Source organism: Rhodnius prolixus, unplaced genomic scaffold (assembly GCF_049639745.1).
Source record: "Rhodnius prolixus isolate KJV_2025 unplaced genomic scaffold, Rpr scaffold_1, whole genome shotgun sequence".
In the NCBI taxonomy this organism is placed as follows: domain Eukaryota; kingdom Metazoa; phylum Arthropoda; class Insecta; order Hemiptera; family Reduviidae; genus Rhodnius; species Rhodnius prolixus.
Window position 1 is genome coordinate 48,786,412 of NW_027411581.1, and position 17,433 is coordinate 48,803,844.

General features: G+C 37.0%; 1 protein-coding gene and 1 long non-coding RNA gene across 3 annotated transcripts in view; one reads left to right on the top strand and one right to left on the bottom strand.

Annotated features, from left to right (window-relative positions):
• Window positions 1-17,433, top strand: part of LOC141461438 (uncharacterized) — a 603,016-nt gene that overhangs the window by 373,900 nt on the left and 211,683 nt on the right. The gene's annotated exons all lie outside the window — the stretch shown is intronic.
• LOC141461376 (uncharacterized) lies at window positions 15,265-15,879 on the bottom strand. Its single transcript, XR_012462829.1, has 2 exons — window positions 15,462-15,879; window positions 15,265-15,380 (listed from the first exon to the last, which is right to left on the bottom strand). It is a non-coding gene; the product is annotated as an uncharacterized lncRNA (long non-coding RNA).

A 17,433-nucleotide genomic window follows, 5' to 3' on the forward strand; every position in this document is an offset into this window, starting at 1 on the left:
TTTCGGAAATAGGCAGGAAAGTAGAGGCGGAAAACTGACTTCTAGTGCTCATCATACCGTCAAAAGTAGCATCTGGAGATCTTTGACAGCAAGAAAAAAAATTGTTAATTATTACTGTCTAGTTGTCTTCAGGTATACTCCTTGGCAATGCTTGGAAAAAGAAAAAAAGAATCTCCTTGGAACCAAGCGTCTTGTCTCACATTTTGTAAGAGACACATTTACAGCCGATCAAAAATCATTTTTCGAGACTGCAGAATGTTAAGAGTCAGTAGTAAAGAAATCATTTTATGCCAGAGCAAGCTAATATAAATTTGGCATTGAATCCATGAGTATCTTTTCCTGATATTCGAACTGGAAAAATTCCACTGCGAGAATGGAAAACATTAGCACTTTTGTCGGGATTAAGAGGAAGAGAAAAGAGTGTTTGTCATTTAAAGAGCAATCGATTTTGGTGATATGCAAACAATAAAAATGTTAATTTTAGCAAAGACTAACTTTCTACAGTATATCATCCTTAAATGGCAAGAGATTGTTAAAAGAACAGGTTATTATATATAATGGATGATCAAATCAACTCGGGTCACGTTCTTAAATTTCGAGTTTACTACATAAACCTGAATAAACAACATCGAAGATTATTTCAAGAGATTTAAGGACTATAATTAGAATGAGAACGAAAAATTACGCTATTGAAATAACCGTCATAGTGAGAATGTCAACAAGTATTTTGAATAAGTATCATTTCATGAACAATGAGTATTATTATACAAGTGTTTGAATATAATAGCTTATTAATTATAGAGCATATACTCGTCTATACATATACTTATATAACTACTATATGTTATGTGTGCTAAACAACTTGAAGCACATAATCATATAGTATGTATTAAGTTTGCTTTATGATGACTGTGTAGAAACATTTTGTTCATCAAACAGATTAACACATTTAATTTGTTTGTGTATGCTCGTATTCATTACCTTATTAGCAGTAAAATAATTAGCTATTTTGCTAACAGTTTCTTGCTCGCACATTAAGTTATCAAACTTTCTCGACTTACTACAAAACAAACAGATTTCATATGAGTAAGTTGTTTACTAAAAAGATGTTACCTATCCTAGGATTTTCAAACTAAATGGAGAGAAAGAAAAGTAAGGCAATTGCCTGATCAGACGGGGCTTAACGTCTAACTAACAAATTATAAGTCACGAACGGAGCTGGACGCCCAAACATTCTTCTTATCAAATTAGAAGTAGTCACAAGCTGCCTTCAAACTTGGGGTTCATCCGGTTACAAGTTCTTTTTTTCTTTTAAATAGGACATTGTAAAAATTTAATCATAATCACACATCTATGAATTTTAAAATGTTTGTCCGGTTTAATAAATAATTATTTGGATTAACTTTCGCCTAAAACACTATCTGGAACCATTTACTTGGTAATGACATGAAATACTTTTTATGACTACGTTTAAGATAAGAATGATAAATGGAAAAGTTCTATTATGAAAAATTTTATTGTTACAAAATTGAATATTCACTCCACTACAATTCACACAGCTAAAATAACCATGCCATTGAATATTAGGGAAATGATTAACATATAACTGGCTACTCTTCTTTTTTATTTATTCATGTTTAAAGTACGCGGATTTGCCAAAATTTGTCGATTAGAATGATAAAAATTTGAGGAAGATTAAGTGTTTGGTGAGAATATTTTAATTTTTTTTATTTGCGATTTATTAAATATGTAAATCATGAACATTAATTAACATAACTGCTGCAAAAGATTAGAGAAGGAAAAAAGTAAAATTAAAAAATAACAAATCCCTGATTTGATTGGGATTAATTTATAAAGTGAAAAGAATAATTCAAAAAAAGTGTTAAATCCGATTCCCTAGGTAATTAATAAATAAAGATGTGTTTGGCCACTATTCGGGAAATTCTAAAGCTGCAGGATTGTTTTATAAACCTGTAATTTCATATTGTATCGTTTCTTCCGATAGGAATCTTCCTTCTACCTTGTATTAAAGTAAATTAAGGAATATTTTGTTTAATGTATTTATAGTACTAGACTAGTATAGTTATAGAACTAGAAAAGGTTTGGAAATCAGAGCTAGAAATATATGATCATTTCATATGAGTTCAAAGATAATCTCAAAACCGCTATCGACTAATCTACAGTTTTTAAAAAGAATTTATGTTGTATTTCGAAAAATACTTTGGGTATATTTTTTTTATACATACATATTTTGGGTAAGCTTAGTTTTGGAGCATATAGGAAAGAAGGTTCGCCACATCTAATATCTCTCAGAGAAATGCTTCAAATTGCTAATTTCTGAGCAAATTGTTCTGCGAAACGTTTCAATTAAAAGTGACTGGTACGTATTTAGGCAGCGAAATCATTAAGTTTGAGTATGACTAAGTTTGAAGCAAATAGTTTGAGCAATATTCGAGCAATCGAAAAACAGAAAAAATAAATCAGTAAAGTCACACTTTAGAAGAATTTGGTCACAACCAGGAAGCAACTCCGGTGGTTAATAGAATCGAACCAGTTTACAATGATTGAGTTCGATGTGATTTTCTGTTCAATAAAATTTGACGCTATTTTGAATAATTTCTCTTTCATTGAAGTAAGAATAGGATTGCTATTTTTTTTATGGTCAAAACATATTTGATGGGCAATAACAATAAAGATGTCGCTACTTTGATAATTCTAGAGTTCATTTTTGAAGTCGATTTAAATAATCACCAGTATACTATGTTCATAAATTCAACATTCTCATTAAGTATCATTTTATTTATTACATTTTGTGAGAATTTTAGTCATTTGGAATGTAGACAGAGAGTTCCAATTGCATTCAATATTACAAGTAAGTTGTAGAAGTTAGATGAGGATTGTTGGAAATTATTACGGATGAAGGAATCAGGCGACTTAATAACTTTGCACAACGCGCTTCCTCTGCACATTATAAGGCAAGTTTGCACAAACAGGCATGTATATAATTATGTCACACACACACACACACACTCAGATCATACTTACTGCGCTTTATCTGATCGAACAGCAAAACAACAAGTGTCCTGAAATCCTGGGAGTTTCAACAAAATAATTTGGAATATACTCTAATACTATCTGACATTTAAGCTTCTTAATCCTGGATATTGTTTTAGGATGGAAAATAGTGGGAAAAAACGGGTGTTTCGTGGTAGATTTTTGGACGGGATTGGGTAAATAGGATAGAATAGGATCGGAACTTATGAAACAGTATTATGTTTCTTCTGATCTGAGAGTTGAAGTGAAATGAAAAGGACTGGAATTGTAAAATAATATGGAATAATAATAATAATAATAATAATAATAATAATAAGGAGGGAAGGGATTAGCTATGAGGCTAGCATACTGGACTCCGACGCGGAGGTCCCGGGTTCGAATCCAGCAGCTGACCCTTAGATTTTCTCTTCCTAGGAGCTTCTTACAGCTCACTGTCCGGTGATGGACAGTGTTGTCTGTAACGAGAGAACACTGTCCGGAGGCCGGCAGTGTACTGGAAAAAGCTCCGGGCGCTAATAACCTCAGCTGTTGATGCGACAAAAAATAATAATAATAATAAGTAATAATCTATAGAGAATGAATAGTGACAGAGCAGTTTAAAAAATGAACTGAAGTGGACAGGCAGGTCCAATAGCGTCGTTAAAGTTTTAATTGTTTAAACTCTCATAAAATGAGAACTTACTAAATATAAGGAAAAGGTCGCCGCCAGTACTTAGCACCGTAAATCCAAGAAATGTGAGGTTTCACCAATAAGTGCAGCAAACTGTCTAAAACGGCGCCAGGAGGAGGAGCAAAGATGAGAGTGGTAAGTCCAGAGTTGAGCACAAATCGCCCTTAACCTTCTACTATCATACTACGGATCTACCAATAGTAAGTCTACAGCAGTTATTTACCTTCAGTTTCTCGCTGTGCAATAAAGCAACATCATTACCATAATTCAACTCTTAATGTTATCTTTCTTCTAAATCTTCTGCGCATAAACTTGCTCGGCTCCGCTATTGTAAATACTGAAAAGATTCATTTGTATAATTAAGTTGGTAAGTCACAAGAGGCTTACTATTCCTGTTTATGATTTCTAAATCCTTCAACTTAAAACCTCTCTTCAACTCTCACTTCCACCATCATAAACTAACCAAAACCAACAAGTCATCTTATCTTCTTAATTTTCTATTTTTTAGTTGAAAAACATTTAACGGCCGGGCCTCAGATTGCATTGGTTTATATTTTATCTAACCAACTTAAGAAGAAAATAAATTAGTTTAACCACAATGTTTCATAAGAAATGTTATACCATGCAGTCATTAAAAGAATCTTTAAGATCATTATCTATATATATAAAACGAATTGAGCCGGCTCAGAAACTAATAGCAATTCTGGAAGAACAGTAATTATTTAACATAGTAGAAGTAAAAGGGAATTTCCTATTTCCACTTGGTGAGAAGTTGAGGCAGTTCTGGAAAAGAAGAGAAAAAGAAAAAGTAATCTCTTTTCTTATCACTTTGACAGGATGTTGAGTTTGGCGAGTGAAAGAATAGTCGATTAACTATCCAAGAAGAGATGGAGGAAGTAGTGGCAAGCGGCCGGTAGTTCTACGGCCAGGGAACATTGCAATCCACACAGCCTCCACACACAAACCAATACTCCTTCCTGTCACATTTCCCCATTCATTTCAAAACTTAAAATGCCCTAAAGAAATTTCCTATTGGAAGCGATCTTGGGGGATTTCATAAATTATAAAATCAATAGGCCTTGCTTTTTGTGCTGCCTCATGCCGATGATCGAGTCCCACACATCCGATCTTATGATTGATGAACTAAACTTTTTTCTTTTATTTCTTTTCTTACAAGTCTTTACTTTTATTCAGTAATTATTACGCTTTCTAGACACTCCAATCCAGAATTACATCCTTCTATTTCTTGAAATATTACAATAAAATTCTTATTTAAAAACCAAAAGCACTTCTCTTTTGATTTTACAATGTGCTCAGCCTTTAATGAATTGTGCTATTATATTGTAAACTCGCTGCCGCTTTAATCATCCAAGATCAATTAAAATCTGGGCACTTTTTCCCCTTGAGATCTCGATGCTTTTTAATTGATCTTGCCATAATGTAATTTTAGTAAAAAAAAACGACTTGAAATCTACCTGCCTGACTCTTAAAAGTGGCTATGAAATTATATAATAGTTCCATATTTTTGTTTTCTTTTAAGTACTTGAAAACGAGGATGGTTATAAATTTTGGTAACGTTAATTAGATCTGAAACACTAGATTAGATTAGATAGATTAGATAGTAGACGGGACGGGACCTATGCCCCAAGGCACCGCAGCCACAGAAGACTTATTGTGCCAGTCCCTTCTTAGTTCTAGTAGGCGAACCCTCCCCTCCTAAAGAGGTCAAGGACTTTCCCTACTAGTTCTTTTTGCGCTACTATCTCCTTCGGCCTCAACGTTCCAAAGGTTTCATAGCGCAAACGTTCGATTGCAACGCAATCGAACAACAGGTGAGAGGCCGTTTCCTCCTCTTCCTGACATAATCTGCACAACGGCTCCGAGCTGATAAGCCCCACCTTGCGCAGATGCTTCTTGAACCTACCGTGCCCCGTGAATAGGCCTGTAATCAGAGTAATCTGATTTCTGCCCAAACACAGGGTCTCTTTGGATCTTTGCTTACACAGCCAAGGCATCAAGGTCTTGCTGTGTTTAACCCCAGGGCACATCACCCAGTTCTTTTCGTGCTCCCTCCAGATCCAATCTCTGAGAGCCGCGCGAACCGAACCCCTGGTGATCCCCAGGACAGGCTCTGGACCGATGAAAGGAGTGTTAGCCCCATTCCTGGCCAGATAATCAGCTTTTTCATTCCCTTCAATACCCACATGACCCGGCACCCATTCCAACCGAACTTTGTTGTGCCGCGCCAGTAGTTCTAGGGCCTTCCTGCATTCCCAGACCAGGGAAGAGGTGATTCTGAAGGATACGAGAGCCTTCAGTGCAGCCTGGCTGTCCGAAAAGATGCGAATCTCCCTATTTCTAGGTTCCATCCGCAGGTTTTCCTCAGCGCATATTTTAATAGCAAAAACCTCGGCCTGGAAGACTGTGGCGTATCTCCCAAGAGATCTCTCAATGAGTACCTCGGGTTTGACCCCATACACTCCAGACCCAGTCCCACAGTCCATCTTGGAGCCATCGGTAAACCAAATGCCTCCCTTCCGGTACTGATCCGTCCAGTTTACCCTCCATTCAGTCCTCGGTTTAATACACACCTGAAAAGGAGTCTCGAAACTGTATTTAGGACAGATACTGTCCCCTGCCATGTCAATAACCGGCCCAGGGTCGACCTTATCTGAAATAATCATATGGCCAATACAGGAACTTATACGCCTCCATTGCCCATTGCTCGCCATTCTGTACGCACTGGCCCTTGCCTCCGCCTGAATAACATATTGAAGCGGAGCCAACCCCAGAAGTACCTCCAGCGCCGCAGTAGGGGTGCTACTAAAGGCCCCCGTGATCATCAGACAGGCCAGCCTCTGCACCCTTGCTAGAGCCTTAATTGCCGTCTGTTGTTCAGTCTTCCTCCACCACACCACTGAACCGTACGTGATGATAGGTATGACTGTACGTGTGTAGAGCCAGTGGGTCATCTTTGGGCTAAGACCCCACGTCTTCCCACAGGTTCTAGTTATTCCACAAAGGGCCTGTTTAGCCCTTAATGTAACTCTCTCTATCTGCGCCTTCCAAGTGAGTCTGGTATCCAGGACAATGCCCAAATACTTGACCTCACCCGACACATCCAGAGTTTTACCAAAAAATCGAAGGTTTTTGTAGCTCTCCTTGTCCCTTCTCCTTGTAAAGGGAACCAGAGTAGTTTTAGAAGGGTTCACTGAAAGCTCTACCCTTCTACACCAATTTTCTATAACCTTGAGAGCTTCCTGCATGAGTTCAGCCACGATTGTCTCATGTCTACCCCTGACCACTACAGAAATATCATCTGCATAGCCAAGGACCGAGAACCCACGAAGGTCTAGCACCTCAAGTAACTCATCTACGACCATACACCAAAGGAGCGGGGATAGAACCCCCCCCTGAGGGCACCCCCTAACTGTCGTTAACTCCAGCGATTCCCCAAAAAGGGTCGCTGTAATTCTCCTTGACGATAGCATGTTACAGATCCATCTTGAAACAGTGGACTCTACGCCATGTCTATCCATCGCCAAGGCAATTGAACTGTAGGTAGTGTTGCTGAAGGCACCCTCAATATCCAGAAACACGCCCACAGCTGTCTCCTTGCAAAATACCGAAGCCTCCAACTCCTTAACCAGGCAATGGAGGGCTGTCTCGCAAGATTTGCCTGTTTGGTAGGCATGCTGATTGGCATGCAGAGGCCGTTGCTTTAAAGCCACCTCCTTAATATACATGTCAATCAGTTTTTCTAGCACCTTCAACATGAACGATGTTAGACTAATTGGTCTAAATTCCTTCGCCTGGGTATGAGTTCTCTTCCCGGGCTTTGGAATAAAGATAATTTTTACAGGCCTCCATGCCCTAGGGACATGGTTGAGTGCCAAGCATGCCCTCATTATCCTGCATAAAATAGGAGTAATTAAATCTTTCCCCTGCTGCAAAAGGGCAGGGAAAATGCCATCAGGACCCGGGGATTTATAGGGCTTAAAATAGTTGACAGCCCAGACCACCTTATTGTAGGTAATGCAGTATTTAGCCACGGCCCAGGTTTCTCTGGTCCCCCGACACCTATCGGGTCCCAGAGTATCCTCACCATGCTGTCCTGACTCAATTACCTTCGAATCGGGAAAATGAGTTCTCATGAGACACTCCAATGTGTCTCTCCCCGATTTGGTAAAAATCCCTTCCTCGTTCCTGATGGTACCCAGGGCACCCCCTGGACTTTTTGATATTATGCGATGGAGCCTAGCCCCCTCCGAGGTCATCTCTACCTCTTCACAGAGCTTCCTCCAAGCATCTCTTTTAGCCTTTCTAATGGCTATGTTGTAAGAAGTTAGGGCCTCACGGTACTCCTTCCATGTACCCCTTCTTTTAGCTACATTGAACAGTTTCCTAACTTTTCTGCGGAGCTCCTTCAGCTGGTTATTCCACCAGCCTACTTTCCTGTTAGATGTCATCACTGTCTCCGCACAGTTCTCCCAGTAGGCCTCCTTGATGACGCCCTGAAGTCTCTCAGCAGCTTCATCAATGTCCATCCGGGTCCTAAAGTTATTGTTGACTGTATCAATGTTTGCGCTGAGATCCCGTCTAAACGAGTCCCAGTCTGTTCTCCTAGGGTTTCTGTAAGTAACCACCTCCTTACAGTCAAACCCAATGTCGAACCTAATGTACATGTGATCCGAAAGTGAGGGGACCCCCGACACATGCCAGTTCCTAACAAGGGTCGATACAAAATTAGTTCCCAAAGTTAGGTCGATCACTTCCCTACGAATAGAGTTGTGGAAGGTGGGTTCTTCTCCCTCATTTATAACATGCAAATTATTCGCACTAATGAAGTCCAGAAGATACTTACCTCTCTGATTGGTTCCTGAGCTGCCCCATACCTCATTATGGGAATTAGCATCACACCCAATCAGTAGTTGCAGTCCTCTCTCCCTACACCGGTTGGTCAGATACTGCATCTCCTCCGATGGGGGAGGGACTGTAGAGTCATATGGAAGATAAGTCGAGGCCACGACAATCTCCCTGGCCTCCTTATCCACATGTAGCTTCACCTTTATTGCGGTCTGGTCTCTGAAACAAAATTCCATTAGCAGTAAAGAGGTAATGTTTTCCCTAACAAAAATACATGTCCTGGGATTGTCAAGGTTATGGTCATAATAAATCTTACCTTTCGCTTCGCCAAGTCCTGCAATTCGCCCCCGTACCAGCCAGGGTTCCTGGATGAGGACAATGGCGATATCTTCCTCCTCGATGAATTTTACTAGAGCTGCAGACGCCCCTCTACTGTGATGGAGGTTCACCTGAAGCAACCTCCATCGATTCAGGGGGTCATGAGCTGCAGCACCAGTAGAAGTCTTCGAAACTACCCTGAGTCTGACCACTTCGAGTCCTAGAAAAACCTCGAAGTTAGTCCCCTTCAACCTACTCAGGGCCTGTTCCGATATTTCGAACACAAGAGTTTGACCCTTGGGCTCGATTTTCCTATTTAGGAGCCTCCATTCCGCTATATCCAAGCCCTCGTTTTGAACGAGCAGCTTGTCCAAAATAACGGACGGAGTAGTATTCTTGAGAGCGCCAGGTACCCACATAGCCACCTTAGCCGCCCTCACGATATCTCTGGCAGGACCCACCCTCAGCTTAGCTCCCTCACCCAACTGGAGCTCCGGAACCACCCTCTCCAACCAAAGTCTCGCATCCTCACCCTCGCAAGCGAGAATGAGTGCACCTTTGGAGAGAAAGCAGCTCCGAAACTGGGGTCCGATGCTGCCAGTACATTTCTCACTACAGATCTCCTCCACCAATTTCTGCTGAAGAAGATCCGCTTGCTCCTCCGACAAAAAGTCATTCGGATAGGAGTCAAGAACGATGGCCATCTTTTGAGCACAGAGAGCGTCCCTGAAGGAGCCCGTAGGCCTTTCCTCTGGGAGTTTCACTCTCTTGCTACCCTGCGCCACCGCCTTCTCCGACGCCGAACTTGGAGTACTGACCTCCGACCTAGGCCTCTTAGGGGTCTGACTTGATTTGGGAGGGAGAGAACTAGCGACTCTCACCTCCTTCCCAATGCCTGCCCCATCCGAGGAGGTCGAAGGAATTATACCTTGCCCACCTGGCTGGTTTACCACTCTGGAGGTCTTCTGCCCCTTCCCCCTTTCCCTCCAGTCTTTCCCAGGAATCCACTCCTTTCCAGCCTCAGCGACCTTAAGCTTAGCCAGCTTTCTCCGCTGAGCACCACTCGGCTTCCTAGGTGTAATGTGAATACCCTTCAACTTCTGGGAGACTCCAGCGACTGCCTCTTTACCTGGAGGGTCTGCGTTGCCGCTCCCTCCAGAAGAACCTCCCTGTAGTCCCACCAGATCCGTCTTAGGGCCTTTCACTCTTTCCCCTTTTGGTTCTAACCCAGCCTGTGTTCCTTCCTCAGTAACCTGAGGAACCCCACTGGCTGTCGTTTTACAATCTAGATTTACATTGTACTTGCTCATCTTGTTCCCACGAGAAGTGGGGGATAGACGGTCACCTGTGACAGACCCCCACTGCCACAGGAAGGCTACAATACAATGGGGTTTCGCCCGGTGCCCCAAGGTGATCGTTACCGCACATATATTTTACTACCCTGTACGCATTCAGCCTCGACACGAGTCCCCATCTCGGCTTGGGTAGGGATTCAAGAAGCAGGAAAGGGAGAGATAGGATCAAAGGATAAATGGATAGACGCATGGATTGGCAGTAAGGGTACAAGAAAGGATTAAAGGATGGGGAAATAGAAGGAGGGAAGCCGATGGGGGAGACACACCGACCCGTCAGAGCCCCGTTAGCCGCAACAAATGCCGCGTTACCAGTCCACACTACGAGGAAGAGGGGTTGACTTGCCGCCTGACCTGAAACACTATCTCAGGGATCAGATGGTGTACCCACGCTGCACTCGGCACTGACCTCGATCAAGAATAAAGGTTAAAATTTTTTTTTGGAATTTTAGCTCCTGTCAATTCTACGACCGTAGATTAAAATGACACTTTGGGGGGAGAGCGGAAGGTAGCCTGCCCTCTGAAGTCAATTTCAATTGTGGTATGATCCTGTTACTAAAGGAGTGTTAGATGTGTTGCTGAAACCCTGAGTTTGGAGAAAATTTCTCGATCAGCTTTAGGTACTCAGTGGATTTTGACACTTTATTCGAGTTTTCTCGAAAATGGGTACCATGATTTTCACTATACATTATATTCAATAGATCTAAAACTTTTCTAGGAGAGTTAATTATAGGGCAGTTCTTATGGAGGCATAGAAGTAGTCAGCCCTAAATAGTAATTATTTCTGTGGAATACCATGGTTTCATGAACTGTAAAATGTGGTGAGAATAATATATGATTCAAATGTTTGGCATCAGTAATACAAGAAAGTCATGTGAGGGTTCACTTCAGAAAAAAGAAGCTAATTTAAATATATTAACTTTTTGCATAGCTATTTGAAACCAACTTTGTAAAATTTTCTACTATTCTGGCACAACCTTTCTTGATCTGCCTCCTTTATAGACCACAACTTGTCTTTTCAACATTTAATAGAAGTCCATTTACGGCGCTGTATTTAATTAATTCAATTTTAATTACACATTAACAAAAAAGAAATACAAGTTTTCAAATTTTAGTAATAAAAAAAAAACGAAATTTTAATCAGTAAAATTTGTTAACATAAAACTTTGATAGAGAGATCATAAAATCCATAGCTATTAATCAAGGAAACATCAAGATATTACAAGATATTGATTACTTCACAGCCAATGAATATATCAATATAAATGCATAAATTTCGAATACCTGATTAAATTTAAACGACCAATTAATTAAATGTATTTATTAATGAAATTACAAGAGAAACATGGATAATTATAATTTAACTGGAACGGGATGTTAATAGGAATTTAATTACATTAATAAAATATGGTATCCAGCCTTGATATACAGCGAAGGGAGTTGTCAGTCTCAGCATACAATAGCACATAAGTTGCTAAAATTACCGTGGGCGAAAGAAATTCACAAATATATGTGCTTCATGATGTATATTTATTTAAAATCCTAGAACCAAGATTGGAATTGTAACCCTTGTCTAACTCTCCTGGGTAATCTACAATCTAAAATATTGCCCATTAGACGAGTAGCTTAAATATTTAAATAAGTTGTAAGAGCAGTGGAAAACGTTAAGATTGCAATGACTGTATTATCCGTACGTTTCTCTGATTAGTTGAGCCCCTGAGTTCCAGTCCCAAGTTGCACATAGGTTTGATTACATAGGTGTACATCAGTCTATTTACTTAGATCTTCGTCCAAAAAAATTGGTAAAGAAGCTTGGCAAGTTTTGTGATGGCTTGGCTTATGATGGTAAGTAGTGGTTCCACGTTGCAGTCGTTTACTTATGAGCTGCCAATGTTAGCGCATGAGGTCTGTGAATTAATGCCAAATAACAACAAGCTTGTACAGAATTAAACACATAAAACCAAGGTCATTGGCGCCTGGTATTTTTTAAGCGCTCTGCCGGTAACCGGACAGAGCTCTTTCCTTTGATAATAAATATTCTGTACAAGACTAGGACATGATTTACTCAACTCTCCCTCTGAAATGACAAACCTCAACAAAGTAATGGCGAGAAACTGACGTAGAAGACCTGCACTTTTGATGTAGTCTACATTTTTTTGTTTTTTCCCAACAAAGTACGAATAATTAGTGAGCACAAGGAAGAAATTTCCTTCCCGCTTTATCTTCCCTCATTTGTGATTAATCATCCTCCTTTTTCCTCTTGTTTACTTTTAATAATGGTAAGGTTGAAACAGGTTGTAAAAAAAAAAAAATATTAATTATGATCTACCAAATTAAATATTTATCTTATCTCTAGCTTCAATCGCAGCCAAATTAATTATAACTAAATCGATTTTACATTTGGTATAATTAAAATCGACATTAATCAGTTAGAATTAATTTATAGAAACTGTAACTATAATGAAATAAAAGTGCTCTTTGTATGGTTCTTGATATATATTTATTTTATTAATGGCTCAATATTTCATAAAAAAGTTTAGTTTCGAAAAAAAACTTGTTTCAATAAAAATATAGCTTTAAACCAGAGCTATAGACACAACAAATCTTAATTTCACTGAACCTAATATTAGTTATTTTTCCTCCGATTGTGCAAAGCACTCTTTACCATACAGTTTTCCGGTTAGCCATGGTATTTCTTTGCCTCATGAAGTTACGTGAACTGACCAAACCTAACTGATGGCACGTTCAAAATTAGGTTGCTAAATATGTTTTACATTTAGTCCCATTCGGGTTATTTATTTGTGCAGAAATACAAAAATAGGAATTCAATCTATTTATATTATACAAAGATGGAAGAGATGAGTTCTGGAAGCCAGAGGTCCTGAATAATACATGCGAGTTTTTATTTTTCTTCAAAAAATAAATCAAATAGAATAAAAATTGAATACAGAACTCTAGGGAGGAATTAGCTGAGTGTTTAAAGAACGGTTTTTAAAGCGGGGATCCCAGGTTCGAATCCGCTACTGGCCTTAATTTTTTTATTTTATTTTTGTAAGGAACTTTTTACAGCTGACTATGCGGTGATGGTCACGAGTGGATACTGTTCGAAGACCAGCAGTAAAAAAAAAAAATGCCGGTCGTCAATGACCTCTTATGTTGGCAAACTTTAAGTTAAAAAAAAAATACTTTATTGAAAGATCTCTTAAATTTATAATTTTTATTCTTGAAATCACAGTAAAATGACAACCAACTATTAAAGCGTACATAGCGAGTGAATATAGAAACCACTTCCATAAATTAATTATAAGAATCATCCCAAACTGCAATAAGAAATTGATAGTGTGGCTTTTAAAGGAGGATGACAATGTCTTTTTAAGGCTTCCTAACTAGAACAGTATGTTCCACCTCTGTAGACTGCGGCACTGAAGTGGCAAAGGGTCCCTAACTTGTAACTAATAAATCCCCAGTAAAGAAAATGATTGTTTCTTAAATCTTGAACTGGAAGCGCTTCACATATTAGCAAGAGAATATAAGAAAACTCTTCTTAGTATTCTTAAGATGATGTCTTAGGTGAGGAGTGAACGTGGTACACCAATTTTCACCAACTAACCTTCTTTGAACTTACCCGAGTGTGGAGCGCTAGTACAGATCTGTACGAAACGTTTACAAAATCGAGATCATCCCAACAGTAACTGGTGACAAGTGACTGCAGATAAGTCCGTTGACCATCTGTATATAAAAGCCGGGAAAGAGTCTTACTTCAAAATATTATCTGCACATAGAAGAGAATTATTGAATTAGAAACATCATGTCCAATCACGGCCAATTTGAACACCTTGTTTTTATACAATAATCATTTCTAATTATAATCTCTTTAACAAAAACTTTCAGTTTAAAATGTTAAGTATAAGGGTTGATTAAACGCCAAAAGGTACACAAATCAGCAGGTAACCAACATTTCATTAATATTTCATTGATATCATTAACCTAATTTTACTGTATTAACTTTTCATTAATATTTTTTAGAATTTATTACGTGTCCCAGACCCTTATGCTGGCCATTTTATTCATAATAATTTTTGTGCTGCGAGAAGGCTCGCTTCATCTAATTTAGATTGATTTTAAAAGGACGTATCTATCTATTAATGCACAGGTTTTTTAATGAAACGCAATTTAAAAAAAAATTATTAAATTAAATTAAATTATTAAAATACTTTTTAAAAAATGCATTCACCGAAATTATTACATCAGTATGAACCTAAAAATCATTGATTTAAGTTCATCCTTTGATTAAATTAGTTGGATACAATTTGCCAAGTACACTTCTTTAAAAATAACAGATAATTAATACTTAACATGGTTTATTAATATTAAATATTATTATAGTTATCTTTAATTACACTTTTAATTTGTTTACTTATATTTGTATATATATTATACTTATATTATAGATATAGATTTAAATATTGATATACTAGGGGCGGGCGTTGGTCTTGTAGTCAAGAGCGTGACAATGTAAGTGGTAGAACCCCAGTAAGACTACTTTTTATTTGTCAGAAAAAATTGTTTTTAGTAAATTATGAGCTTTCGCCCCTGTCCACGTCACCTAATTGGTAGATGGACGTTAAATACCGCCTGAAAAAATAGGCGATTACATTACTTTTCTTATTATACAGTATATACTAACTAAATAAATACAACGTAATTAAGGATATTTTTAAATTAATTTATCCCTAGATGGATTACTCTGAAGGTTATATACATATATGTAAAACAAAATAAAGATATTTATATTTTTCAGATGGCAATTATTATTTAAATAAATAAATAAATAAAAATTATTATTAAAGTGCTTTACTAATTATTTGATAACAAAACGTCTTTGATAAGTACTCAATTAAAGACTACATTCAATTAAAGTTTGCAAATGAATTATAATTACAAGTATTGTTTATTTGTTATTAACTGCATAATTTGTGCTCATATATTCTGCAGTAAGACTAATTCAAGATTCAATTTATTTTAAATCCGTGATTCAGATTTCAGCAGCAATAGACCAACTCCTACTTTCCCTTTTCCATTTGAATGTGAGAGTGTGATGATTATTCAGAATAAAGCGCCTAAAAAGAAAAATCGCAATAATAATTTAGATTACAGTTAAAGTAAAGTGCCTTTTTATAACTAATGATGATATTACTCACCTTTTATTATTATATCAAAAAAATTATTATGAATAAAATGGCCAGCATAAGGGTCTGGGACACGTAATAAATTCTAAAAAATATTAATGAAAAGTTAATACAGTAAAATTAGGTTAATGATATCAATGAAATATTAATGAAATGTTGGTTACCTGCTGATTTGTGTACCTTTTGGCGTTTAATCAACCCTTATACTTAACATTTTAAACTGAAAGTTTTTGTTAAAGAGATTTTTGTACCTTTTGGATAGATTTATTTATAGTTTTATAGAGGGTTGCAAACAATACCATATTTACACAGCATAAACATTTATGAATATATCCTCCCTCTCCTGGCTCTGCGTATAGTTAGCCTTTACATCCTGAAACATAAGTAACTCCGACGGACCCCTCATCCTTTCTCACCTGGGCTTGGGACCGGCTTGGCGGACTTAGTCCGTCAGTTAGTTTAGTCTCACATTTAAAATAAAAGTACAAAAATATGTAAATAAATAATAATATAATTATTTTTAAACAAATCTTTCACAGTGTGGACAATTTTTTTTATTTAATATAATAAATTGTTTCTTTTGAATTAGTTGTGCAAATCTTACAACTGCATCAAACATAAAATTAAATTCAGTTCATAAATAAAAGTTTCCTTCATAATTTAGAAGAAACAACGATCGTAATATTTAAAAAGTTACAAGAAGTTGAGTGCAATTCAATTCCATTATGTAATTAAATTAACTGCTTATAGGGCTGGAACTGTGAAAGGTTCATTTAAAGATAAGTAAAACATCAAAACCATATAATTAAGAATATTGAATTATTAAGTGATGACCTTTTGGCCATTCGGTATAAGAAAACTAATTCAAATGATATATACAAACTTAAAACATGCAATTAAATAAAATACAGAAATTAACTTATAAATATCGTACGATAAGACATAGAATTTGTTTTATTCGCAAATATAAATGTAAATTACAATTGAATAAATTGCGTCATCTTTTTTTTATATTATTATTGTTTGAAATATATTTGGCCTGATTAAATACAATAAATTACAAAATGGGAAATGACATCGAAAATGAAGCAATAATTTCTTTCAAGGCGAGTGATTGACTTGAGACATGGAACCTAAGGTATAGAATCGTACCATCAACTATTCAAGTTATTAAATAAAAACTAAAAACAAAAAATGAACACAGTTATTAGATCTTAAGTGAAATAGTATAAAAACTTAGGTGGGCATAATAAATTTGTTGTCACTTACTATTGTGATAGTATGTGAGGACCAAACAGAGGTATTCATTGCGAAAAACATATTCTATGTAAACAATTTTTTTACTTCAAAAAACAGAAACATGCACAAATAAATTAATAATATCAAATAGAATATTTTCAGTCAGTCCAAATGTCATCTGCTGGCTCTCCAACGGCTAAAATTCGATATAAAAATATTTTAAGTTTTACTAAAAATATAGATTTTTTTTTAAGCACGTTACGTTATTGATTTTAAAAATAAAATATACGCGTCTTTTAAACCCGGATCAAATTTAAAATTATAATTAATAAAGTCGTCATTTAACAAATTCCACGAATTATTTGGACTTTTTACCGCGCAAACGTAGTGGCCAGAATTAAGGTCCGAACCGTAATGGTAAATCACGGACGAAAGTGTGAAATTAAAACCGTCAATATTAATTTTATTTTCATCGAAAGAGTGGATTTCATTTAAAACACGATTTCCTTGATAACGCTTTAGTATAACTATTAGATAATCCGATACCGAGTATAATTTACTACGAATATAAATTTTATTTTCTCCGCATTCTGAACAAGTTATATCCGATAATTTATAGTCGAATAACGAGTGAAAGGTAACCGGCTCGTTATTTTGGAGAACCCCGAATTCTAAAAAGTACATTAACTCAAGATTAATGGGAACGTCATCCCAATAACTATTGCAATTGAAACACTTTCGAACG